This window comes from Ranitomeya variabilis, chromosome 4 (assembly GCF_051348905.1).
Source record: "Ranitomeya variabilis isolate aRanVar5 chromosome 4, aRanVar5.hap1, whole genome shotgun sequence".
NCBI lineage: Eukaryota > Metazoa > Chordata > Amphibia > Anura > Dendrobatidae > Ranitomeya > Ranitomeya variabilis.
The window spans coordinates 774891469-774917658 of record NC_135235.1 but is presented as its reverse complement, the minus strand read 5'-3'; the positions used below and the strand labels follow the sequence as shown (position 1 = coordinate 774917658).

General features: G+C 46.5%; 1 protein-coding gene across 1 annotated transcript in view; it reads left to right on the top strand.

Moving 5' to 3' along the window:
• Positions 1-19082: 19082 nt before the first annotated feature.
• Positions 19083-26190, top strand: part of LOC143766968 (uncharacterized) — a 29032-nt gene continuing 21924 nt past the window's right edge. Inside the window, exon 1 of the mRNA XM_077254993.1 lies at positions 19083-19568. The gene's annotated coding sequence lies outside the window, so the exon portion shown is untranslated. The remainder of the gene's footprint in view (positions 19569-26190) is intronic.

Genomic DNA, 26190 nt, shown 5'->3' with positions numbered 1-26190 from the left:
GCACTGTACTTCCTCGGCGTTCCGGCCGCCGGTTGTGCGCCTCAGTAGGATGTTGCCTCGGTCTTACAGCACGACTCCTACTGGTATTCTCCTTCTTGCTTTGATCTCGTTTCTCACTCAGCACAATATATCTCGCTTCTAATCCCTCCTTGGGCACCGCCGCTATGCTGAGCAGGCACGGTCCCTTGACGTTCTCTCAAGTAGCCAGGCCTCTGTCATGATCCCACCCCTGACAGGGACCCTACTGAATCTTCCCCCACAACACCCTCTGCCACAAGGTGTTGCCTGGTTCCAACCCAGTCAGCTTTCTAACTAACTTCCTGCCTGACCCCCAGTTTTACCAGTATGTGAGGAGTGGCCTAGTGAATAGAACCCTTAGCTCCCCCTGGAGGCCCGACTGTGAAATGCATTGGTGTATGTGATACCTGGTCAGATGAACTCCTTCAGTGCCATCAGACATACCACAGCTCCCCTTAGTGGCGGAGCCACAGTACTGCAACGACCAGGACTCTGGGGCGCTGCACTCCCCCCCCCCCCCCGGTTAAATCCAGTACTCCGGGACTGGGAAGAAAACAACAATACAGGTTAGCAAAAAGACATACAATTTTGAAAATGCAATAACAATAAGTAAGCTTGAACAGAGCTTCCCTTTATGGGAGGTGAGGACACTTGAACGTTACAAACATGGTTAAACATTATAAATTACAGGCTATAAATAACTCCTGTGACCCAACCGGGTATTCTACTTAGTGCAAACCTTTGAATAATAAGTTAACATTGCCTTTAAGGACGTATACTCCCTATCCACTAAAGACTTACTTATAAAACATTATGAAACTGACTTCTTCTTTAAGGGTGTACAGGCTAAACCCACTAAAGAATGATTCTGAACATTATAATATTAATTAACTTTTTCTCTTTCATTCTCCTTCGTTAAATCTGCAGGACCGCCTGTCCTAACGGCTCCAGACCTACTGCCTCTCCTTTCTTTACAGGACCGCCCCTTTCAGCCCGGGCCTACTGCCTTTTCAACTACTATACACAGTATATAACATAACATTACTTTCAGTTTGAAATCACTGAGCCATCCCTGTATGGCTCCTAAGAGGACTCGCTGACTAACCCCGTACGGGTTCACTTTCTGTCCTCAGTCTTCTAACAACATTATCAACATTTCTTCACAATAAACTAATTTTCTACATATAACTTTTACATGTAAGCATTATCATCACTTTCTCTTGTCAAGACATTTTTGCTATCTATCTGTCTTAAAGCAATACCATTCTTTAAGTGCAACAAGTGAACATCCCCTTTAAGAGGGGACCAAGTCTCTATGAGGTAGCACATCTTCTCAAGCTACCAGTCCGTACTCAGCAAAGGCTCCGGTGCGGTATCTTCGCAAAGAGTCTCTCTTTAAGTAAAACCAGTAGAAAGCACCTTTAAGAAGGTGCAACTATTTACAAGCAGTTTGTATCATGCACTGTTCATGATTCCAGCAGTTCTTTTCAACAGGAAACAAAAGTAGAAAAACAACCAAAAAGCAATAGGGATCCCGGGTCAACAAAGGGATCCCTTTAAGAGTTAACCCTAAACGGGCTTTAGCAGCAAATCAGAAACAAACAGTTTGAAGAACTATTTACATACTCGTGGTTCCGAGGTTTATCCTCATAGTAGGTTGCAAGGCATCAGTTGGTAGCGAACACTTCCTGGCCTGAAAAGATCTCTGTTCGACTTCTCATCTGATGCGGTATCAATGTCACTAGTCGGTTTTTCAGGTATAATCTGGGTTCGAATGTCAATTTTGGTAGTAAGTTCAGTGGTAGAGATAATGCACTCTGTAGTAGTAGTGCTGGAACTCGTCGGTTCAGAGGTAGTCTTAGTCAGGGCAGCAGGTAGCGCTGCTGCAAGATCAGTCACTGGAACGGAGTCAATCATCAGGGCAGGGTCGTTCTTCCTACCTGCTTCAGATGCGGTTCCTCCGGTGCCGGTCTGCTCTGCCTCCGCTGGGGTCTGGAACGCTGGTTGCGGGGCCTTGCGCTGCGGCGTTGTCATCTCCATTTGCAGCATCTCGCTTTCCGGCAGGGCCTTGCTTCCCAGCTTCGGAGCGCTGGACCTTCTTTCCTGATCCGGACCAAGCGAGGCTGCCGACAGGCGTCTGGTGAGGCTCCCGATGATGGTCTTCTTCCACCCGGCCTCAGTGCTCAGCTGCGTCTGCAGGAGTTGGTGGATCGGCCCGTCCGCTCCGGTTTGCAGGAGGTCAGCGTCAACTGTGGAGGTCTGGCTGCGGTGCCTCTCCGGGTAGCTGGGGGAGTCCTCGGCTCCGACCCCACGCTCCGGGCAGCTGGCCATGGCGTCCTCCATGTTGCTGACTTCTTCTTCCTGGTCCTTTTCCCGCTCTCTTCTTCGTGGGCGGTTTCGTTTTCGTTGTCTCTGCCCACCATTGAGGATCAGGAGGCGGATCTCGGCTGCTGACGGACACGTCCTCAAGGGGCCGAGATATTTAGACTGGGCGGCCATTGTCTTTCGCGCTCTTCAGCTTGTTCACGCCCACTTCCACGCCCCCCTTCTTCTCCTGCGCTCTCCTTAGCGCTGTAATGGCGGCGGTTTTGGTGGGAACTTCTGGCGGCAAGTGGCAACACACAGTCCTTGTAATAAAGCACAGTCCAAGCACGATAAATCACAGTTCCAAGGCACACATGACCTGATTCTTCAGGCTTAAGTAGATCCTGTTCATGACGCCAAAATGGAGCGCCCCCACTGCCACAGGGCCGAGGGGTACCCGGTTCCGGGCCTCAGAGTCTCTGTTCTGGGGGTTTGTGGTCACGGTGGCTAGGCCCGGTCCGTGGCCCTGCCAGTCAGTGGGAGACGTCCGGTGAAAGAGTGGTGAATGATGGTGTAGTTGTGAAATGCAGGTCGCGGTAAATAACGAGGACACCAGGTTGCAGTCTCTTTACCTCTTTACTGAAGATCTCTGGGTCCTCAGTCCAGAATACGGTTAACCAGGCTGCGCAAGTCCGGCCGGTCCGATGGCACCTCCAGAGTTCTCCTTGCAGGTGGAAATCTGTGCCTTCCTGCTAGCGCTATGTGTTGTGGTCCTTCCCTGCTGTGCTTACGGAAAGTCCCCACAACTGTTGTGTCTGTTTCTTAAGTTCCCTCACAACTCGATTAGATAATGTTCTGCTAATCCTCCGTCCCTCCCTGATGTTACGGTTAGGACGGCACCCGTATGACGGGTAGGCTCGGAGCTCTTCCGGGATCCTAGAGTCGCCCCTCTCCACAGGTTGCCCCCTATGTCTTCGTAGGTGATTTAGGTGAGACAGGCCGCCTGTAACTGACTGTCCTGCCATTGGTTTGAAGTATGGCTTGGAGCACTGTACTTCCTCGGCGTTCCGGCCGCCGGTTGTGCGCCTCAGTAGGATGTTGCCTCGGTCTTACAGCACGACTCCTACTGGTATTCTCCTTCTTGCTTTGATCTCGTTTCTCACTCAGCACAATATATCTCGCTTCTAATCCCTCCTTGGGCACCGCCGCTATGCTGAGCAGGCACGGTCCCTTGACGTTCTCTCAAGTAGCCAGGCCTCTGTCAGGATCCCACCCCTGACAGGGACCCTACCGAATCTTCCCCCACAACACCCTCTGCCACAAGGTGTTGCCTGGTTCCAACCCAGTCAGCTTTCTAACTAACTTCCTGCCTGACCCCCAGTTTTACCAGTATGTGAGGAGTGGCCTAGTGAATAGAACCCTTAGCTCCCCCTGGAGGCCCGACTGTGAAATGCATTGGTGTATGTGATACCTAGTCAGATGAACTCCTTCAGTGCCATCAGACGTACCACAGCTCCCCTTAGTGGCGGAGCCACAGTACTGCAACGACCAGGACTCTGGGGCGCTGCACCCACACACAGTATAATGTTCTCATAGTACCGCCATACCCCCACACACAGTATAATGTTCCTACAGTACCTCCATCCCACCACACACATTATAATCTTCTCATAGTACCGCCATACCCCCACACACAGTATAATATTCTCATAGTACCTCCATCCCACCACAGTATAATCTTCTCATAGTACCGCCATACCCCCACACACAGTATAATCTTCTCATAGTACCGCCATACCCCCACACACAGTATAATGTTCTCATAGTACCGTCATACCCCCACACACAGTATAATGTTCTTACAGTATGCCATACCCCCACACACAGTATAATGTTCTTACAGTACCTCCATTCCCCCACACTGTATAATGTTCCTACAGTACCGCCATACCACCACACACAGCATAATGTTCCTACAGTACCGCTATACCCCCACACACAGTATAAGGTTCCTACAGTACCGCCCTACCCCCACACACAGTATAATGCTCCTACAGTACCTCCATCCCACCACACACAGTATAATGTTCCTACAGTACCGCCATACCCCCACACAGTATAATGTTCTTACAGTACCTCCATTCCCCCACACTGTATAATGTTCCTACAGTACCGCCAAACCACCACACACAGCATAATGTTCCTACAGTACCGCTATACCCCCACACACAGTATAATGTTCCTACAGTACCGCCATACCCCACACACAGTATAATGTTCCTACAGTACCGCCATACCCCCACACACAGTATAATGTTCCTACAGTACCTCCATCCCACCACACACAGTATAATGTTCCTACAGTACCGCCATACCCCCACACAGTATAATGTTCTTACAGTACCTCCATCCCCCCACACTGTATAATGTTCCTACAGTACCGCCATACCACCACACACAGCATAATGTTCCTACAGTACCGCTATACCCCCACACACCGTATAATGTTCCTACAGTACCTCCATCCCACCACAAACAGTATAATCTTCTCATAGTACCGCCATACCCCGAAACACAGTATATTCTCATAGTACCTCCATACCCCCACACAGTATAATGTTCTCATAGTGCTGTCATACCCCCAGACACAGTATAATGTTCCTACAGTACCTCCATCCCCCCACACTGTATAATGTTCCTACAGTACCGCCATACCACCACACACAGTATAATGATCCTACAGTACCTCCATCCCACCACACACAGTATAATGTTTTCACAGTACCGCCATACCCCCCCACACAGTATAATGTTCTCATAGTACCGCCACACCCCCACACACAGTATAATGTTCTCATAGTACTGACGTACTGCCACACACAGTATAATGTTCTCATAGTACCGCCATACCCCCACACACAGTATAATCTTCTCATAGTTCCACCATACCCCCACACACAGTATAATGTTCCTACAGTACCTCCATCCCCCACACACAGTATAAAGTTCTCATAGTACCGCCATACCCCCAAACACAGTATTATGTTCTTATAGTACAACCATACCCCCACACACAGTATAATGTTCCTACAGTACCTCCATCCCACCACACACAGCATAATGTTCCTACAGTACACCCACACACAGTATAATCTTCTCATAGTACCGCCATACCCCCACACACAGTATAATGTTCTCATAGTACCGCCATACGCCCACACACAGTATAATGTTCTCATAGTACCTCCATCCCACCACACACAGTATAATGTTCCTACAGTACCGCTATACCCCCACACACAGTATAATGTTCCTACAGTATCTCCATCCCACCACACACAGTATAATGTTCTCATAGTACCGCCATACCCGCACACACAGTATAATCTTCTCATAGTACTGCCATACCCCCACACACAGTATAATGTTCTCATAGTACCGCCATACGCCCACACACAGTATAATGTTCCTACAGTACCACCATACCCCCACACACCGTATAATGTTCCTACAGTACCTCGATCCCACTACACACAGTATAATCTTTTCATAGTACCGCCATACCCCCACACACAGTATAATGTTCCCACAGTACAGCCATACCTCCACATACAGTATAATCTACTCATAGTACCTCCATCCCACCACACACAGTGTAATCTTCTCATAGTACCGCCATACCCCCACACACAGTATAATGTTCCTACAGTACCTCCATCCCCCACACACAGTATAATGTTCTCATAGTACCTCCATACCCCCACATCATATAATGTTCCTACAGTACCGCCATGCCACCACGCACAGTATAATGTTCCTACAATACTGCTATACCCCCACACACCGTATAATGTTCCTACAGTACCTCCATCCCACCACACAGTATAATCTTTTCATAGTACCGCCATACCCCCACACACAGTATAATGTTCTCATAGTACCTCCATACCCCCATACACAGTATAATCTTCTCACAGTACCGCTATACCCCCACACACAGTATAATGATCCTACAGTACCGCCATACCCCCACACACAGTATAATGTTCTCATAGTACCTCCATACCCCCATACACAGTATAATCTTCTCACAGTACCGCTATACCCCCACACACAGTATAATGATCCTACAGTACCTCCATACCCCCACACAGTATAATGTTCTCTTAGTACCGCCATATGCCCACACACAGTATAATGTTCCTACAGTACCGCTATACCCCCACACACAGTATAAAGTTCTCATAGTACCACCATACCCCCACACAGTATAATGTTCCTACAGTACCGCCATACCCCCACACACAGTATAATGTTCCTACAGTACTGCCATACCCCCACACACAGTATAATCTTCTCATAGTAGCGCCATACCCCCACACACAGTATAATGTTCTCAAAGTACCGCCATATCCCCACACACAGTATAATGTTCTTACAGTACCGCCATACCCCCACACACAGTATAATCTTCTAATAGTACCACCATACCCCCCACACACAGTATAATGTTCCTACAGTACCGCCATACCCCCACACAGTATAATGTTCTCATAGTACTGCTATACCCCCACACAGTATAATGTTCTCATAGTACGCCATACCCCCACACAGTATAATGTTCTCATAATACCGCCATACCCCCATACACAGTATAATCTTCTCACAGTACCGCTATACCCCCACAGACCGTATAATGTTCCTACAGTACCGCCATACCCCCACACACAGTGTAATGTTCTCATAGTACCGCCATACCCCCACACACAGTATAATGTTCTCATAGTACCGCCATACTCCCACAAACTGTATAGTGTTCTCATAGTACCGCCATACTCCCACACACAGTATAATGTTCTCATAGTACCGCCATACCCCCACACACAGTATAGTGTTCTCATAGTACCGACATACCCATACACACAGTATAATGTTCTCATAGTACCGCCATACTCCCACAAACAGTATAGTGTTCTCATAGTACCGCCATACCCCCACACACAGTATTTTGTTCCCACAATAGTGGCTTCCCACAGACACAGTATAATGTTCCCACAGTACCATCATCCCACCACACACAGTATATTGTCCCCACAGTACTGCCATCCCCCCACTTTCTAATGTTCCCACAGTACTGCCCCCTACATGCACAATATGGTACCATCCACCTCACTGACTACCTCCGACAATTAATAAATACTCACTTAGCCTCATTCTTGGTGCAGATACTAATGAACCCAGGATCTATGAGATATTTACCATACGATAGTTGGATAGGCAGGAGTGTATCGTTCATAAAGGTAGCCCACTCGGTTTCTATGATGCCTATGAAGTGACAGGGCTCGGTGGGGTGTGGTATTGGTCACCCTCTCCTTCCCTTCATCACAATTTCAGTGATATCCACATTCCCATGACGGTGATACCGCTGAATAGATTAGTGAATCAGGGAGTGGAAAGCTCCTGATCCACCATTCAGCCTTCGCCTGTGAGTCTGAGACTCCGTGCACTGCAGGCACAATGACGTCACTACATCACACCTGTAGTACGGAGCCTCAGTACTCACACCGCACAGACCAGAGCAGCGCTCCTCAGGAACCGGGCTGGCTGAGTAGTGTGTGGGTTTATATCAGGAATTGTGGGGGCATCATATTAAGAGAAGAGCTGTGGGGACTCTCATACTGAATGTGTGGCTGGTAGGGGCCATTATACTGGGGTTGTGGTGGACTGTAAATGCCTCCATACTGAGTGGGGTTTTATTTTGTGTAGCGGGCTGTGTTGGCCATAATTAGAGATGAGTGAATATGTTCGGAAAACGATCGCCAAACATCAATTTGGCATGAATATGGTACATTCGGATTCATGATCGGTACCACGAGCATTTTTCCTAACATCGGAAAAAGTCGGTAACATTCTGTAAAAGATATAATAGAAGCTGGCAATACATGTACCGCGTTTAGTAAAATCACAGCCACCAATGTGGGAGACTGAGGTTCAAATCCTGGCTCTGCCCTGTTGGACATAATATACCAGTAGTGGTCCATAACACTATGGTGCCTACCTCAATAAACATGAGACTGTCATCATCAAAGAGAGTCATGCCGGCTCGGACGTTGCCTGGATTAACAAGGTCCTCACCAGATGTCGAGGAACCAGGACAATCTGATGATAAATGGGCTACTGGACCAAACCATACATGGACAGGGCAAGAGAACCTGGATCTGGTGAAATGCTACTATAACAGCAGACCAAATGGGAGAGGATATATGAAGCTTATGAGGAAACTCTGGATGGATACAAGATCTGCATGTCCACTAACTGAGAACAACTAGTCACCCAACGTTTCAATGTCTTAAAGAGAAAGCTATTAAAAGAGATAGATCAACTGCACTGGAGATCCACCCCACATAAAGACCTGGAAGAAAAACATGTGCAACCCCCTGAAGATCCTGATCCAACCCTGCAACTAGAGAGCACTGCAGCTGGTCTGAAACAGAAGATCTTAGATAAACTAAATACCATCAATACCAGAGATCGACTGCCAAGGCTCAGCAAAGAAAGACCACCAGACAGTACGCTAGAGGATGCCAATAGAGCAGCTCTTGCATCAATACCTACCACCACCATAACTCAAACTAATAACCTGATCTATGCTACTGCCTCAGCAATCATGGAAATGCTTGGTTATAGAACCAGCAAGAACCACTGAAGTACGTGCTTCCCTTGGAAAAGAAGACTGTAGACTAAAGGTACCTTCACACTAAACGACGCTGCAGCAATATCGACAACGATGCCGATCGCTGCAGCTTCGCTGTTTGGTCGCTGGAGAGCTGTCACACAGACAGCTCTCCAGTGACCAACGATGCCGAAGTCCCCGGGTAACTAGGGTAAACATCGGGTTGCTAAGCGCAGGGCCGCGCTTAGTAACCCGATGTTTACCCTGGTTACCATTGTAAATGTAAAAAAACAAACAGTACATACTCACCTTCTGATGTCTGTCACACGTCCCCTGCCGTCTGCTTCCCGCACTGACGTAAAGTAAAAGCAGAGCACAGCGGTGACGTCACCGCTGCGCTCTGCTTTTACTTTAAGGCCGGCACTTACAGTCAGTGCGGGAAGCAGACGGCGAGGGACCTGACGACACCGGAATGTGAGTATGTACTGTTTTTTTTTTTTTTACATTTACGGTGGTAACCAGTGTAAACATCGGGTTACTAAGCGCGGCCCTGCGCTTAGTAACCCGATGTTTACCCTGGTTACCAGTGAAGACATACACCGATTCAGCGATGTCTGCGGGAGATCCAGCAACGAAATAAAGTTCTGGCCTTTCTGCTCCGACTAACGATGGCACAGCAGGATCCTGATTGCTGCTGCCTGTCAAACTCAACGATATCGCTAGCCAGGACGCTGCAACGTCACGGATCGCTAGCGATATCGTTTAGTGTGAAGGTACCTTAAGATCAAGGTACCACGAAGGGAAGTCAGATAACTATCAGAAATACAGAAGTGTGTAAAGATCAAGAATAAGACCAAGCTGGACAAGTACAAAGGCCTGACCCCAACTGAAGAGACTGCTAAACAAAGGCTCACAGCACTCACTGCTAGACTAGGGAGATACATTAGAGAAGCTGAGGCCAAGCAGATAAATGCCCTGTTCTCCAAAGAACCATCCAAAGTGTAAAAAACACAACACCAGTGAAATGTGGCTGCAATATCTGAGAATAAAACACAGCTACCACCTAGAACAAGAACCAGATACCATTACAGACATACAACAGTGGGTCAAGAACATGAAGAGCTGGACAGCACCTGTCCCAGACATGATCCTCACCTACTGGCTAAAGAAATTCACAGCGGTACATGAACGCATGGCAAAGCAGGTGAACCAACTGCTAGAAGCAGGCCACCAACCAGCTTGGCTAACACAAGGAAGAACAGTGCTGATCATGAAGGATCCTCACAAAGGAACAGCCCCATCCAACTCAAGATCCAGACAGAACAATCTCAGCACAGTCTGGATTGACTACAGGAAAGCCTATGAATCAATGCCACACACATGGATCTGTGAATGCTTGGCTCTCTACAATGTCAACAGGAAATTAAGAACCTTCCTCAGAAAGTCACTGGGGCTATGGAGAACAACATTGGAATTCAACTCAAGACAACTAGAACAAGTGACCATCAAATGTGACATATACCAAGGTGATGCACTGTCCCCATTGCTCTTCTGCATAGGCTTGAACCTCCTCAGTCAGATAATTACAGAGTCTGGCTATGGATACATGTTCAAGAGTGGAAGCACCATCAGCCACCTCCTCTGCATGGATGACATCAAGCTGTATGTGAAAAATGAACGAGACATCAATTACTGATCCACCTGACAAGGATCTACAGTGAAGACATCGGGATGTCCTTCAGACTGCAGAAGTGCGGCTGGATGGTAATTGAGAGGCAAGGTAATCAAGACTGATGGAGTGGAATTATCAGCAGGGCACAGCAGATGTACAGACATGTTACAAGTACCTCGGCATCCCACAGGGATACGGTAACCATGATGAGGAGGCAAGGAAAGCAGCAACATACAAATACCATCAAAAGGTAAGACGGTCCTGAAGAGCCAGCTCAAAGGGAAGAATAAAATCTGCACCATCGATACATATGCCCTGCCAGTTATGAGATACCCTGCTGGCATAGTGTGCTGGCCAAAAGAAGAGATGGAAGCTGCAGATGTGAAAACACGAAAGCTCCTCACAATGCATGGAGGTCTCCACCCTAAGGTTAACACCCAGAGATTGTATACCATCAGAAAGGAGGGTGGTCGAGGCTTGATAAGCATCCAAGCCACCATCACGGAAGAATCATGGAGTATCCAAGAATACATCAGAAAAATGGCACCAAAAGATGAGATGCTGAGAGAAACCCTAAGGCAGCAACCACAACAGATCTGGAAGGAAGAACAGGAACATGAAACGCCATGGCAAGACAAGCCTGTTGTGAATTTGGATTCTGGGCTCCCCCGGTGGCCGCTTGTGGAATTGGACTTGTCATCCTCTTTCCTGTTTCACCTGGTTCCATCAGTAGTGGGTGTCGCTATTTAAGCTCATTTCTCTGGTGGTTTCTTGCCGGTCAACAATGTTATCTGATGCCTCTCAGTGCTTGTTCCTGCTTCTAGACAACCACTAGATAAGTTGGACTTTTGTCCATGTTTTGTTTTGCCTATTTGTTCCAGTTCACAGCTGAAGTTTTGTTACTGTGTCTGGAAAGCTCTCGTTGATCAGGGATTGCTACTCTGGCGTTATGAGTTAATGCCAGAGTTTAAGGTAATCTCTGGATGGTGTTTTGTTAGTGTTTTTCTGCTGACCATGAAAGTATACTATCTGTCTTCTGCTATCTAGTAAGCGGACCTCAAATTTGCTAAGACTATTTTCCTGCTGCGTTTGTTGTTTCATCTGAACTCACCGTCATTATATGTGGGGGGCTACTGTCTTCTTTGGAATATTTCTCTAGAGGTGAGCCAGGTCTTATATTTCCCTCTGCTAGCTATTTAGGTCTTAGGCCAGAGCTGGGCATCTAGCTATAAATAGGAAATGCTACCTGGCTATTTCTAGTTGCGCGGCAGGCTTAGTTCATGGTCAGTATAGTTCCATCTTCCGAGAGCTTGTCCCTCTATAGGCTTGCTATGATCTCAGCCTGCAGAGATCATGACAGTTTGACCGGCCCATAAAGTGTTAAAGACCCAGGTTGAAAAAGGAGAGTTATAAGAAGTCTGCTGGAATTTTTTTTTTTTTTTTTTCCTCCAGTCTGCCTTGCTGCAGTCTTTTTTCTCTCTCTCCTCCTAATCTCTGTATGCTCTGTGTGCACCTGACAATAATGGATCTCCAGAGTGTAACTGCGGGTTTGAATAATCTCATCACGAAAGTACAAAATTTACAAGATTTTGTGGTACATGCTCCGGTATCTGAACCGAGAATTCCTTTGCCGGAGTTCTTCACAGGGAATAGAGCTAGCTTCCAGAATTTCCGAAATAATTGTAAGCTTTATTTGTCCCTGAAGTCTCGTTCAGCTGGAGACCCTGCTCAGCAGGTTAGGATTGTGATTTCCTTGCTCAGGGGTGACCCTCAAGATTGGGCCTTCTCATTGCCAGCAGGGGATCCTGCGTTACGCGATGTGGATGCGTTTTTTCTGGCCTTGGGCTTGCTTTATGAGGAACCTCATTTGGAACTTCAGGCAGAAAAAACTTTGATGGCACTATCTCAGGGGCAAGACGAAGCTGAAGTTTTCTGCCAAAAATTCCGTAAATGGTCTGTGCTTACTCAGTGGAATGAGTGCGCCTTGGCGGCAACTTTCAGAGAAGGTCTCTCTGATGCCGTTAAGGATGTTATGGTGGGGTTCCCTTTGCCTGCAGGTCTGAATGAGTCCATGACAATGGCTATTCAGATTGATAGGCGTCTGCGGGAGCGCAAACCGGTGCACCATCTGGCGGTGTCTATGGAAAAGACGCCAGAAAGTATGCAGTGTGATAGAATACTGTCCAGGAGCGAGCGACAGAATTTTAGACGGAAGAATGGATTGTGTTTCTATTGTGGGGATTCTACTCATGTTATATCAGCATGCTCTAGGCGTACAAAGAAGCTTGATAAGTCTGTTTCCATTGGCACCATTCAGTCTAAGTTTATTTTGTCTGTAACCCTGATTTGCTCTTTGTCATCCATTGCCACGGACGCCTATGTTGACTCTGGCGCCGCTCTGAGTCTTATGGATTGGTCCTTTGCCAATCGTTGTGGTTTTGATTTAGAGCCTTTGGAGACTCTTATTCCTCTGAAGGGGATTGACTCCACCCCATTGGCTAATAATAAACCACAATACTGGACACAAGTAACCATGCGTATCAATCCGGATCACCAGGAGATTATTCGTTTCCTGGTGCTGTATAATTTACATGACGATTTGGTACTGGGATTGCCATGGTTGCAGTCTCACAACCCAGTCTTGGACTGGAGAGCAATGTCTGTGTTGAGCTGGGGATGTAGGGGTATTCATGGGGACGTACCTTTGGTTTCTATTTCGTCGTCCATTCCCTCTGAAGTCCCTGAGTTCCTCTCTGATTATCAAGACGTCTTTGACGAACCCAAGCTTGGGTCGTTACCTCCGCACCGTGAGTGCGATTGTGCCATAGATTTGATACCGGGTTGTAAATATCCAAAGGGTCGTTTGTTTAATTTGTCTGTGCCGGAACATGCTGCTATGCGGGAATATATAAAGGAGTCTTTGGAAAAGGGACATATTCGTCCATCTTCTTCTCCCTTGGGAGCTGGGTTTTTCTTTGTCTCAAAAAAAGACGGCTCTTTGAGACCATGTATTGATTATCGGCTTCTGAATAAGATCACTGTTAAGTATCAATACCCATTGCCATTGCTTACTGATTTGTTTGCTCGTATAGAGGGTGCTAAGTGGTTCTCTAAAATTGATCTTCGTGGGGCGTATAATTTGGTGCGGATCAGGCAGGGGGATGAGTGGAAGACCGCATTTAATACGCCCGAGGGCCACTTTGAGTATTTGGTCATGCCTTTTGGTCTTTCTAATGCCCCTTCAGTTTTCCAGTCTTTTATGCATGATGTTTTCCGCGATTTTCTGGATAAATTTATGATAATATATCTGGATGATATTCTGATTTTTTCTGATGACTGGGACTCTCATGTCCAGCAGGTCAGGAGAGTTTTTCAGGTTCTGCGGTCTAATTCTTTATGTGTGAAGGGGTCTAAGTGCGTTTTTGGGGTCCAGAAAATTTCCTTTTTGGGGTATATTTTTTCTCCCTCTTCCATTGAGATGGATCCCGTCAAGGTGCAGGCTATTTGTGACTGGACTCAGCCCTCCTCTCTTAAGGGTCTTCAGAGATTTTTGGGCTTTGCCAACTTTTACCGCCGATTTATTGCTGGTTTTTCGGATGTCGTTAAACCACTGACTGATTTGACCAGACAAGGCGCTGATGTTGCTAATTGGTCCCCTCATGCTGTAGAGGCCTTTCAGGAGCTTAAGCGCCGTTTTGCCTCTGCCCCTGTGTTGCGTCAGCCTGATGTGAATCTGCCTTTTCAGGTTGAGGTTGACGCTTCGGAGATCGGAGCTGGGGCAGTGTTGTCGCAGAAAGGTTCCGACTGCTCCGTTATTAGGCCTTGTGCCTTCTTTTCTCGCAAATTTTCGCCCGCAGAGCGGAATTATGATGTTGGGAATCGGGAGCTTTTGGCCATGAAGTGGGCGTTTGAGGAGTGGCGCCATTGGCTCGAGGGGGCTAGGCATCAGGTGGTGGTATTGACTGACCACAAAAATTTGATTTATCTTGAGACTGCCAGACGCCTGAATCCTAGACAGGCGCGCTGGTCTTTATTTTTTTCTCGCTTTAATTTTGTGGTGTCTTACCTACCGGGTTCTAAGAATGTTAAGGCAGATGCCCTTTCTAGGAGTTTTGACCCGGACTCTCCTGGTAATTCTGAACCCACAGGTATCCTTAGGGAGGGAGTAATTTTGTCGGCCGTTTCTCCTGATCTGCGGCGGTCCTTGCAAGAGTTTCAGGCGGATAGACCGGATCGTTGTCCGCCTGATAGACTGTTTGTTCCGGATGATTGGACCAGCAGAGTCATCTCTGAGGTACATTCTTCTGCATTGGCAGGTCATCCCGGAATTTTTGGTACCAGGGATTTGGTGGCAAGATCCTTCTGGTGGCCTTCCCTGTCACGAGATGTGCGAGTCTTTGTGCAGTCATGTGACGTTTGTGCTCGGGCCAAGTCTTGTAGTTCTCGGGCTAGCGGACTGCTGTTGCCCTTGCCTATTCCTAAGAGGCCTTGGACACACATCTCGATGGATTTTATTTCAGATCTGCCTGTTTCCCAGAAGATGTCTGTCATCTGGGTGGTCTGTGACCGTTTCTCTAAAATGGTCCATTTGGTTCCTCTGCCCAAGTTGCCTTCTTCTTCTGAGTTGGTTCCTCTGTTTTTTCAGAATGTTGTCCGATTGCACGGTATTCCTGAGAATATTGTTTCTGACAGAGGTACCCAATTTGTGTCTAGATTTTGGCGGGCATTCTGTGCTAGGATGGGCATAGATTTGTCTTTTTCATCTGCTTTTCACCCTCAGACTAATGGCCAGACCGAGCGGACTAATCAGACCCTTGAGACATATCTGAGGTGTTTTGTCTCTGCTGACCAGGATGATTGGGTTGCTTTTTTGCCATTGGCAGAGTTCGCCCTCAATAATCGGGCCAGTTCTTCCACCTTGGTGTCCCCGTTTTTCTGTAATTCGGGGTTTCACCCTCGATTTTCCTCCGGTCAGGTGGAATCCTCGGATTGTCCTGGAGTGGATGCGGTGGTGGAGAGATTGCATCACATCTGGGGGCAGGTTATGGACAATTTGAAGTTGTCCCAGGAGAAGACTCAGCGTTTTGCCAACCGTCATCGTCGTGTTGGTTCTCGGCTTTGTGTTGGAGATTTAGTGTGGTTGTCTTCTCGTTTTGTCCCTATGAGGGTCTCTTCTCCTAAGTTTAAACCTCGGTTCATCGGCCCTTATAGAATATTGGAGATTCTTAATCCTGTTTCTTTCCGTTTGGACCTCCCTGCGTCCTTTTCCATTCATAACGTTTTTCATCGGTCGTTATTGCGCAGGTATGAGGTACCTGTTGTACCTTCAGTGGAGCCTCCTGCTCCGGTGTTGGTTGAGGGTGAGTTGGAGTACGTTGTGGAGAAAATTTTGGACTCTCGTGTTTCCAGACGGAAACTCCAGTATCTGGTCAACTGGAAGGGTTACGGCCAGGAGGATAATTCTTGGGTCAATGCATCTGATGTTCATGCTTCTGATCTTGTTCGTGCCTTCCATAGGGCTCATCCTGGTCGCCCTGGTGGATCTGGTGAGGGTTCGGTGCCCCCTCCTTGAGGGGGGGGTACTGTTGTGAATTTGGATTCTGGGCTCCCCCGGTGGCCGCTTGTGGAATTGGACTTGTCATCCTCTTTCCTGTTTCACCTGGTTCCATCAGTAGTGGGTGTCGCTATTTAAGCTCATTTCTCTGGTGGTTTCTTGCCGGTCAACAATGTTATCTGATGCCTCTCAGTGCTTGTTCCTGCTTCTAGACAACCACTAGATAAGTTGGACTTTTGTCCATGTTTTGTTTTGCCTATTTGTTCCAGTTCACAGCTGAAGTTTTGTTACTGTGTCTGGAAAGCTCTCGTTGATCAGGGATTGCTACTCTGGCGTTATGAGTTAATGCCAGAGTTTAAGGTAATCTCTGGATGGTGTTTTGTTAGTGTTTTTCTGCTGACCATGAAAGTATACTATCTGTCTTCTGCTATCTAGTAAGCGGACCTCAAATTTGCTAAGACTATTTTCCTGCTGCGTTTGTTGTTTCATCTGAACTCACCGTCATTATATGTGGGGGGCTACTGTCTTCTTTGGAATATTTCTCTAGAGGTGAGCCAGGTCTTATATTTCCCTCTGCTAGCTATTTAGGTCTTAGGCCAGAGCTGGGCATCTAGCTATAAATAGGAAATGCTACCTGGCTATTTCTAGTTGCGCGGCAGGCTTAGTTCATGGTCAGTATAGTTCCATCTTCCGAGAGCTTGTCCCTCTATAGGCTTGCTATGATCTCAGCCTGCAGAGATCATGACACAAGCCGCTGCATGGGATGTACCATCGACAGATAATGAAGGTGGCTGACTTGGTAAAATCCTACCAATGGCTGGAGAAAACTGGACTCCGAGACAGCACAGAGGCACTAATCATAGCGGCACAAGAGCAAGCACTAAGTACCAGATCCATAGAAGCAGGAATCTACCACACAAGACAAGACCCAAGGTGCAGACTATGCAAAGAAACCTCAGAAACCGTCCAACACATAGTGGCAGGATGCAAAATGCAAGCAGGAACAGCGTATACCGACTGCCACAACCAAGTAGTAGGAATTGTACACAGGAACATCTGCACAGCATATGGGCTAATTCCCCCTAAGTCCAGATGGAAGACCCCAGAAAAAGTGGTGGAGAATGAAAGGGTTAAAATCCTGTGGGACTTCAAGATTCTGACGAATAAGCAGGTGTTGGCTAACCAACCAGACATTGTGATAGTAGACAAGGATCAGAAGACAGCAGTGATAATAGATGTGGCAATGCCAAGTGACAGCAACATCAGAAAGAAGGAATATGAGAAGCTGGAGAAATACCAGGGCCTCAATGGAGAACTGGAGACGATGTGGAAGGTGAAGGCAACAGTGATTCCAGTGGTGATAGGAGCACTTGGAGCAGTGACCCCTAAGTTGAAAGAATGGCTACAACAGATCCCAGGAGCAACATATGAGGTCTCTGTGCAGAAAAGCACAATGCTGGGAACAACTAAGGTCCTGCACAGAACTCTCAAACTCCCAGGTCTCTGGTAGAGGACCCGAGATTGAGAAAGGACAACAAAGACCATCCTCATTGGGGGTGAGAAGGAAGTTTTTTTATAGATGTCAGTGACACAGTGTATATACAGTGCCTTGCGAAAGTATTCGACCTCCTGGAACTTTTCAACCTTTTCCCACATATCATGCTTCAAACATAAATATGCCAAATGTAAATTTTTCGTGAAGAATCAACAACAAGTGGAACACAATTGTGAAGTTCAGCAAAATTTATTGGTTATTTAAAATTTTTGTGGAAATTCAAAAACTGAAAAGTGGGGCGTGCAATATTATTTGGCCCCTTTAACTTAATACTTTGTTGCGCCACCTTTTGTTGTGATTACAGCTGCAAGTCACTTGGGGTCTGTCTCTATCAGTTTTGTACATCGAGAGACTGAAATTCTTGCCCATTTTTCCTTGGCAAACAGCTCGAGCTCAGTGAGGTTTGATGGAGATCGTTTGTGAACAGTTTTCAGCTCTTTCCACAGATTCTCGATTGGATTGAGGTCTGGACTCTGACTTGGCCATTCTAACACCTAGATATGTTTATTTGTGAACCATTCCATTGCAGATTTTGCTTTGTTTGGGATCATTGTCTTGTTGGAAGACAAATCTCAGACCCAGGCTCAGGTCTTTTGCAGACTCCAACAGGTTTTCTTCAAGAATGGTCCTGTATTTGGCTCCATCCATCTTCACATCAATTTTAACCATCTTCCCTGTCTCTGCTGAAGAAAAGCAGGCCCAAACCATGATGCTGCTACCACCATGTTTGACAGGGAGGATGGTGTGTTCAGGGTGATGAGCTGTGTTGCCTTTACGCCAAACATATCGTATGGCATTGTTGCCAAAAAGTTTGATTTTGGTTTCATCTGACCAGAGCACCTTCTTCCATATGTTTGTGTCTCCCAGGTGGCTTGTTGCAAACTGTAAATGACACTTTTTATGGATATCTTTGAGAAATGGCTTTCTTCTTGCCACTCTTCCATAAAGGCCAGATTTCTATGGACAGACTGTCCCACCTCAGCTGTAGATCTCTGCAGTTCATCCATAGTGATCATGGGCCTCTTGGCTGCATCTCTGATCCGTCTTCTCCTTGTTTGAGATGAAAGTTTAGAGGGACGGCCGGGTCTTGGTAGATTTGCAGTGGTGTGATACTCCTTCCATTTCAATATGATTGCTTGCCCAGTGCTTCTTGGGATGTTTAAAGTTTTGGAAATCATTTTGTATCCAAATCTGGCTTTAAACTTCTCCACAACAGTATCACGGACCTGCTTGTTGTGTTCCTTGGTCTTCATGATGCTCTCTGTGCTTCATACAGAACCCTGAGACTATCACAGAGCAGGTGCATTTATACGGAGACTTGATTACACACAGGTGGATTATATTTATCATTATTGTCACGATAATGCCAAAAATGCCATATTATATTGTGAGTTTAGTTTGAAGGACATGGCTTTCTACACACACAATGCAGATTTGACATAAAGCCCTACGACAATGCACTGTGTAACTATAAGTGTCTGAGCAGGGTGTGGCTTTAAACGGCAGGTGACCAATCCTGAAAAGCCACCCGATGTCCCTCCCCTCTCACTCAGGAATGTCTTTGTCTCCAGACTCTAAGAATGTAAATATCTCTCAGATCAGTGCATATCATTACCCAGCCCTTTAGTGATATCACAAACTGAGAAGTATAAGTGACTATACTCTTAGCCCAGCCTTCAGTCTTAGCCTGGGGAAGCAATCTACTACTAGCTTGGCAAAGCTGTTCTATGCATCTGGATGTATTTATCCTCTTAAGCCACAGGCCAGCCAAGAAGATACCATGACATAACCGGTAAGTGTGTTTTTCTTTCGTTTTATACTATTTTATTTTGTAATCTGTAATGTATATGAATTGTCTCCTTTCTACTATCGTTTTATACTTTGTAAACACTGCCTAATTTTTAATGGAGTAAAATATTTAATTGCTAGCTTGTCTCTTCTGCTCTATATGACTGTGAGTCCTCTGAGGTGAATCACGCTAGTGATTTGGGGTTGGCTTCAGACCCGTTAATCGGAGCTGGTGGCAGCATACTTTGTTCTGTGCGATTGGGAATCTTTGCAGCAATGGCGGCATTGATAATTATTGTTCCCGCCTGTGTGGGAGTAGTTATATTACCCTCGCTGCAGTGTGTCCAACAGCCAGTACACAGCAGGCAGCCTTTCTGGTGACTAATTACACTAGGTGCAGTACCTAGTCTGACCTGAGGGTATGGGGGATGCCAGAGAGCTGCAAGTTCCAAACCGGAACTGAGAAGTGGGATATAGATAAATCCTCTTCAGAAGGAACCAGGGGCAGTCAAACAACCCCGGTTCATGACAAATTGATGTGAGTAGTGGGGACGATAAAGATATCCTCCCCGGGATCCGTGACATACTGCTGGGATCCGTGACTTAGTGTTGGCAGCACGTTGTGAACTGTGACAATCATTAGGCATTTAGGAGAACATTGGATCATTCAGAGATCCACAATGAACTTCTGGAGTGAGTTTGCTGCACTGAAAGTAAAGGGGCCTAATAATATTGCACGCCCCACTTTTCAGTTTTTGAATTTCCACAAACATTTAAAATAACCAATAAATTTTGTTCAACTTCACTTTCGTTCCACTTGTTGATTCTTCACCAAAAATTTACATTTGGTATATTTATGTTTGAACCATGATATGTGGGAAAATGTTGAAAAGTTCCAGAAGGCCGAATACTTTCGCAAGGCACTGTATATTACATAGATAGATAGAAGAAAAGCTGGTAATTCAGCAGCCGTGGTAGTGTAAAATCACAGCAGGAGCCGACAGTATAGAAGACATGGATTACATACAGTAAATACAAATAGAATAGGTAGATATATAGATGTCAGTGACAAATACAATTAGTACAGTGTGTGTGCAGGTTACTGTACATGTATTTAATTAATAAAAGATAATTTTTCTGAAAAAAAAATGGCATTGACTCTGTGAGATCCTGCTAGCACCGTGAGGAAGTCGCATGATGCAGAGGCGAGTTCACTGGAGAATTTCACTGCGGTGAATTTCAACTCTCCTCTGAACTGTGCAACTTTCTCACGGTGCTAGCGGGGATCTCACTGAGGTCACCGCAGTTCAGCCCGGCTGGGAACACAGCCTCAGTGATGTCACCGCTAGTCTCTGACGCTGCATTCCCAGCAGCTCATTCACCAGTGGTTCTCAGCCTGGACGGTCACATTTTGGCACTGTCCAGGTTGAAAACTATTTCTCCCCCAGACATGGATTACGGCATGGGACAGAACGACAGACAGGTATGGTATATTGTTGTTTTTTATTTTAGTTTTAGTGCAGGAGATCGAGGGCTTTGGTGGAATTAGGCAAAGTCGTAAGTATGGTTTAATTGAGATTATTAAAGGAGTCTGTGTCATTTTTTCAATTCACTTTATTCCTGCTGTGTATTTATTTACCATATAACTATAGGATTAGTAATGGATAGGCGTCTTACTCTCCTTTACTGAGCCGTGGGCTTGATGTCACCTGACAATACAAAGGTGACATCAACTGCACAAATTTGAACCCAACTTGCCACCGCTATAGGGCAAGTGAGAAGAGCTCGGCAAAGCACCAGAATTGGCACATCTTATAGATGTGTCTTTTCTGGGGAGCTGTGGGCTGCTATTTTTAGGCTGGGGGGGTCAATATCCATGGCTCCTTACCAGCCTGAGAATACCAGCCCCCAGCTGTCAGCTTTAGAAAGGCTGGTTGTCACGAAGTGGGGTGGACCTCATGCCATTTTTCTTAAATGATTTATTTAAATAAATAAAAAAAGAGTGTGGGGACCCCTTTATTCTTGATAACCAACCTTGCTGAAACTGACATCTGAAGGTTGCAGCCCCCAGCTGTGAGTTTTGCCTGGCTGATAATAAAAAAAAAGGCATGGGTTCCCCCCTATTTTTGATAATTTATTTACAGCGTAAGAGCGACTGATGAATACCCCCCATCATCTGCTCCTGCTCTCAGGGGTATGTTCACACCGGGCGTTTTTGCTGCATTATATGCTAATTATCAGCTGAGTTTTCCATTACCAGCAAAGTCTATGAGATTTCAGAAATCTCATACACACACATTGGTTTTTTTGTCATCAGGATTTTGTGCTTTGCAGCATTTTTTTTACATAGAGCATGTCACTGCTTTCAGCGTTGTTGCAGCGATTTTCACCCATTGACTTGAATGGATGGTAAAAAAACATTGCAAATACACAGGATTACTTTTTTTTTTGCAGCAGAACAGTCAAGGACAGCCGGCTGTGTCCTCACACTCCGCTCTGCTACCTCTAGATAGCAGGCTGCATGATGCGTCCATACAGCCTGTCATTGAGCAGATTGGACCCAAACCCCATTCACTTGAATGGGGAACCCGACAATACAGTGTTGGACACTCTGTCATATGCATGACAGCGCAGCAAACACCGCTTCTGAACGGCGGTGAAACCATCCCCGCTGGTCAGAGAGCTGCAGTTTACCCACTGTCAAAAGACAGCGGGAGCGCTCAGCTGTGATCGGAGGTGTACAGGTTACCTCCTGTCACTGGTGTCAGCTGATGGGACAACTGCTCCCATCATCCGACACCTGCTAATAACAGTGAGAGCAGGAGCGGATGATAGGAGTATTCATCAGCTGCTTCTGTGCGGTAAATACATAAATAAAACAAAATCCTGTGTGGGTTCCCCTTATTTTTTACAACAAGCCAAGCAAAACTCACAGCTGAGGGCTGCAACCTTCAACTGTCAGCTTCAGCAAGGCTGGTTATCAAGAATAGAGTGGGCCCCACACTGTATTTTTTAATAATTCTTCCTGGTGAACTCGCCTCTGCACCGTGCGACTTTCTCACGGTGCTAGCAGGGGTTTCTCACCAAGGTCACCACAGTTCAGCCCGGCTGGGAACAGAGCATCAGTGATGTCACCGCTAGACACTGAGGCTGCGCTCGCAGCAGCTCATTCACCAGTGGTTCTCAGCCTGTACGGTCACATCTTGGCATCGTCCAGGTTGGAAACTATTTCTCCCCCAGACATGGATTACAGCGTGGGGCAGAGCGATGGAGAGGTGAGGGATATTGTTGTTTTATTATTTTTGGTTTATTACAGGAGATCGAGGGCTTCGGTAGAATTAGGCGAGGTCGTAAGTATGGTTTAATTGAGATTATTAAAGAAGTCTGTGTCATTCTTTCAATTAAAGGACTTTTTTCTGGGTGTCTGTGTTTTCTTACAGTATGACTATGGGGTTAGTAATGGAGGCGTCTTATTGACACCTCTCCATTACTAACCTCAGGGCTTGATGTCACCGGACAATACAAAGGTGACACCAACCCCCCAGCTATTACCTTACTTGTCACCGCTAAAGGGCAAGTGGGAAGACCGAGGCTAAGTGCCAGAATTGGTGCATCTTAGAGATGTGTGTTATGATCCCAGTGGCAGAGGATCCAAAATCTGACTAGCTAAGTACTAAACCATAGACCAGCTCTGGGAAGGTGGTAACTGAACTGACCACATACCTGATCCTAACCACACACAACTATAGGTAGCCGTGGAACGTGCCTAAAATCCTAGACGTCTCTTCACGGCCTGAGAAACTGACTACTCCTAAAGAGAAAACAAGACCTCTCTTGCCTCAGATAAATGACCCCCAAAGATATAGAAAAGCCCCCTACAGATAATAACGGTGAGTTAAGGGGAAAGTACAAACACAGAGATGAATCAGATTCAGCAAAGGAGGCCCGCTAATACTAGATAGCAGAAAATAGAAAGGGGTCTATGCGGTCAGTGAAAAACCCTCTAAAAATCCACTCAGAAAATGCGCGAGCCCTCACACCAACTAACGGTGTGAGGGGAGCAAGTCTGAACCCCAGAGCTACCAGCAAGCAGAAAATCACGTTAGCAAGCTGGATTAAACTCATCATACACAGAACACATATTGAAAACTGATGAGTAAAAAACTGAAAAGCAAACTTAGCTTGTCTTGATAAGACTGAGACCAAAAGTAGTCAGATGAAATCAGAATAGGTCTGAACACATTGACAGCCGGCAACAAATGAAGTTGCAGCTGAGCTAAATAGAAAACCTCCCTGGTGGATAACGAGACAGCTAATCCTGCCACAAACCCGTAGGAAGATAAACAAACCACCAGAGGGAGCCCAAAGACAACACTCACACAATACCAGTTGTGACCACAAGAGGGAGCCTACTAACAGAGTTCACAACAGTACCCCCCCCCTTGAGGAGGGGTCACCGAACCCTCATCAACACCCCCAGGACGGTCAGGATGAGCTACATGGAAGGCACGAACAAGATCGGCCGCATGAACATCAGAGGCGACAACCCAGGAATTATCTTCCTGACCATAGCCCTTCCACTTAACCAAATACTGAAGCCTCCGTCTTGAAATACGAGAATCCAAGATCTTCTCCACCACGTATTCCAATTCTCCCTCAACCAGCACCGGGGCAGGAGGCTCAACAGAAGGAACCACAGGCACCACATACCTCCGCAACAATGACCTATGGAACACATTATGAATGGCAAACGATACTGGGAGGTCCAAACTAAATGACACAGGGTTAATACCTTCCAAAATCTTATAAGGACCAATGAACCGAAGCTTGAACTTAGGAGAAGAAACCTTCATCGGGACAAAAGAGAAGACAACCACACCAAATCCCCAACACAAAGTTGGGGACCCACACAGCGACGGCGGTTGGCAAAGCGCTGAGCCTTCTCTTGTGACAACTTCAAGTTGTCCACCACATGGTTCCAAATCCGCTGCAACCTATCCACCACAGAATCCACCCCAGGGCAGTCAGAAGACTCCACCTGACCCGAGGAAAAATGAGGATGAAAACCAGAATTACAAAAAAAGCCGAAACCAAAGTAGCAGAACTAGCCCGATTGTTAAGGGCAAACTCAGCCAATGGCAAAAAGGTCACCCAATCATCCTGATCAGCAGAAACAAAACATCTCAAATAGGTCTCCAAGGTCTGATTAGTTCGCTCAGTTTGGCCATTCGTCTGAGGATGGAAGGCTGACGAGAAAGACAAATCAATGCCCATCTTGGCACAAAAGGTCCGCCAAAACCTGGACACAAACTGGGATCCTCTGTCAGAAACAATGTTTTCAGGAATCCCATGCAAACGAACCACATTCTGAAAAAACAGCGGAACCAAATCAGAAGATGAAGGCAACTTAGGCAAGGGCACCAAATGGACCATCTTAGAGAAACGGTCACAAACAACCCAGATGACAGTCATTCTCTGAGAGACAGGAAGGTCCGAAATAAAATCCATGGAAATGTGCGTCCAAGGCCTCTTAGGAACAGGCAAGGGCAAAAGCAACCCACTGGCACGAGAACATCAAGGCTTAGCCCGAGCACAAACCCCACAGGACTGCACAAAGGAACGCACATCCCGCGACAAAGAAGGCCACCAAAAGGACCTGGCCACCAACTCTCTGGTACCAAAAATTCCAGGATGACCTGCCAACACTGAGGAATGAACCTCGGAGATAACTCTACTGGTCCATCTATCTGGGACAAACAGTCTCCTGCTCCAATCTCCGAAGCATCCACCTCAACCTGGAAAGGAAGAGAGACATCTGGCTGACACAAGACTGGAGCAGAAGAAAACCGGCGCTTCAGCTCCTGAAAGGCCTCCACAGCCGCAGGAGACCAATTAGTCACATCAGAACCCTTCTTGGTCAAATCCGTCAAAGGCTTAACAACACCAGAAAAATTGGCGATGAAGCGACGGTAAAAATTAGCAAAACCCAAGAACTTCTGAAGACTCTTAACAGATGTAGGCTGAGTCCAGTCATGAATAGCCTTGACCTTATCTGGGTCCATCTCAATAGCAGAAGGAGAAAAAATGAAACCCAAAAAAGAAACCTTCTGGACTCCAAAAAGACATTTTGAGCCCTTCACAAATAAGGCATTAGCCCGCAGGACCTGAAATACCATCCTGACATGCTTCACATGTGACTACCAATCATCAGAAAAGACCAAAATATCATCCAGATACACAATCATGAACTTATCCAGATATTCACGGAAGATGTCATGCATGAATGATTGAAATACAGAAGGAGCATTAGAGAGTCCAAAAGGCATCACCAAGTACTCAAAATGGCCTTCGGGCGTATTAAATGCTGTTTTCCATTCATCGCCCTGCTTGATACGCACAAGGTTATACGCACCACGAAGATCTATCTCGGTGAACCAACTAGAACCCCTAATCCGGGCAAACAAATCAGACAACAAAGGCAAGGGATACTGAAATTTGACCGTGATTTTATTTAGAAGGCGATAATCAATACAAGGTCACAGCGAACCATCCTTCTTAGCCACAAAAAAGAACCCCGCACCAAGAGGAGAAGAGGACAGGCGAATAAGTCCCTTCTCAAGAGACTC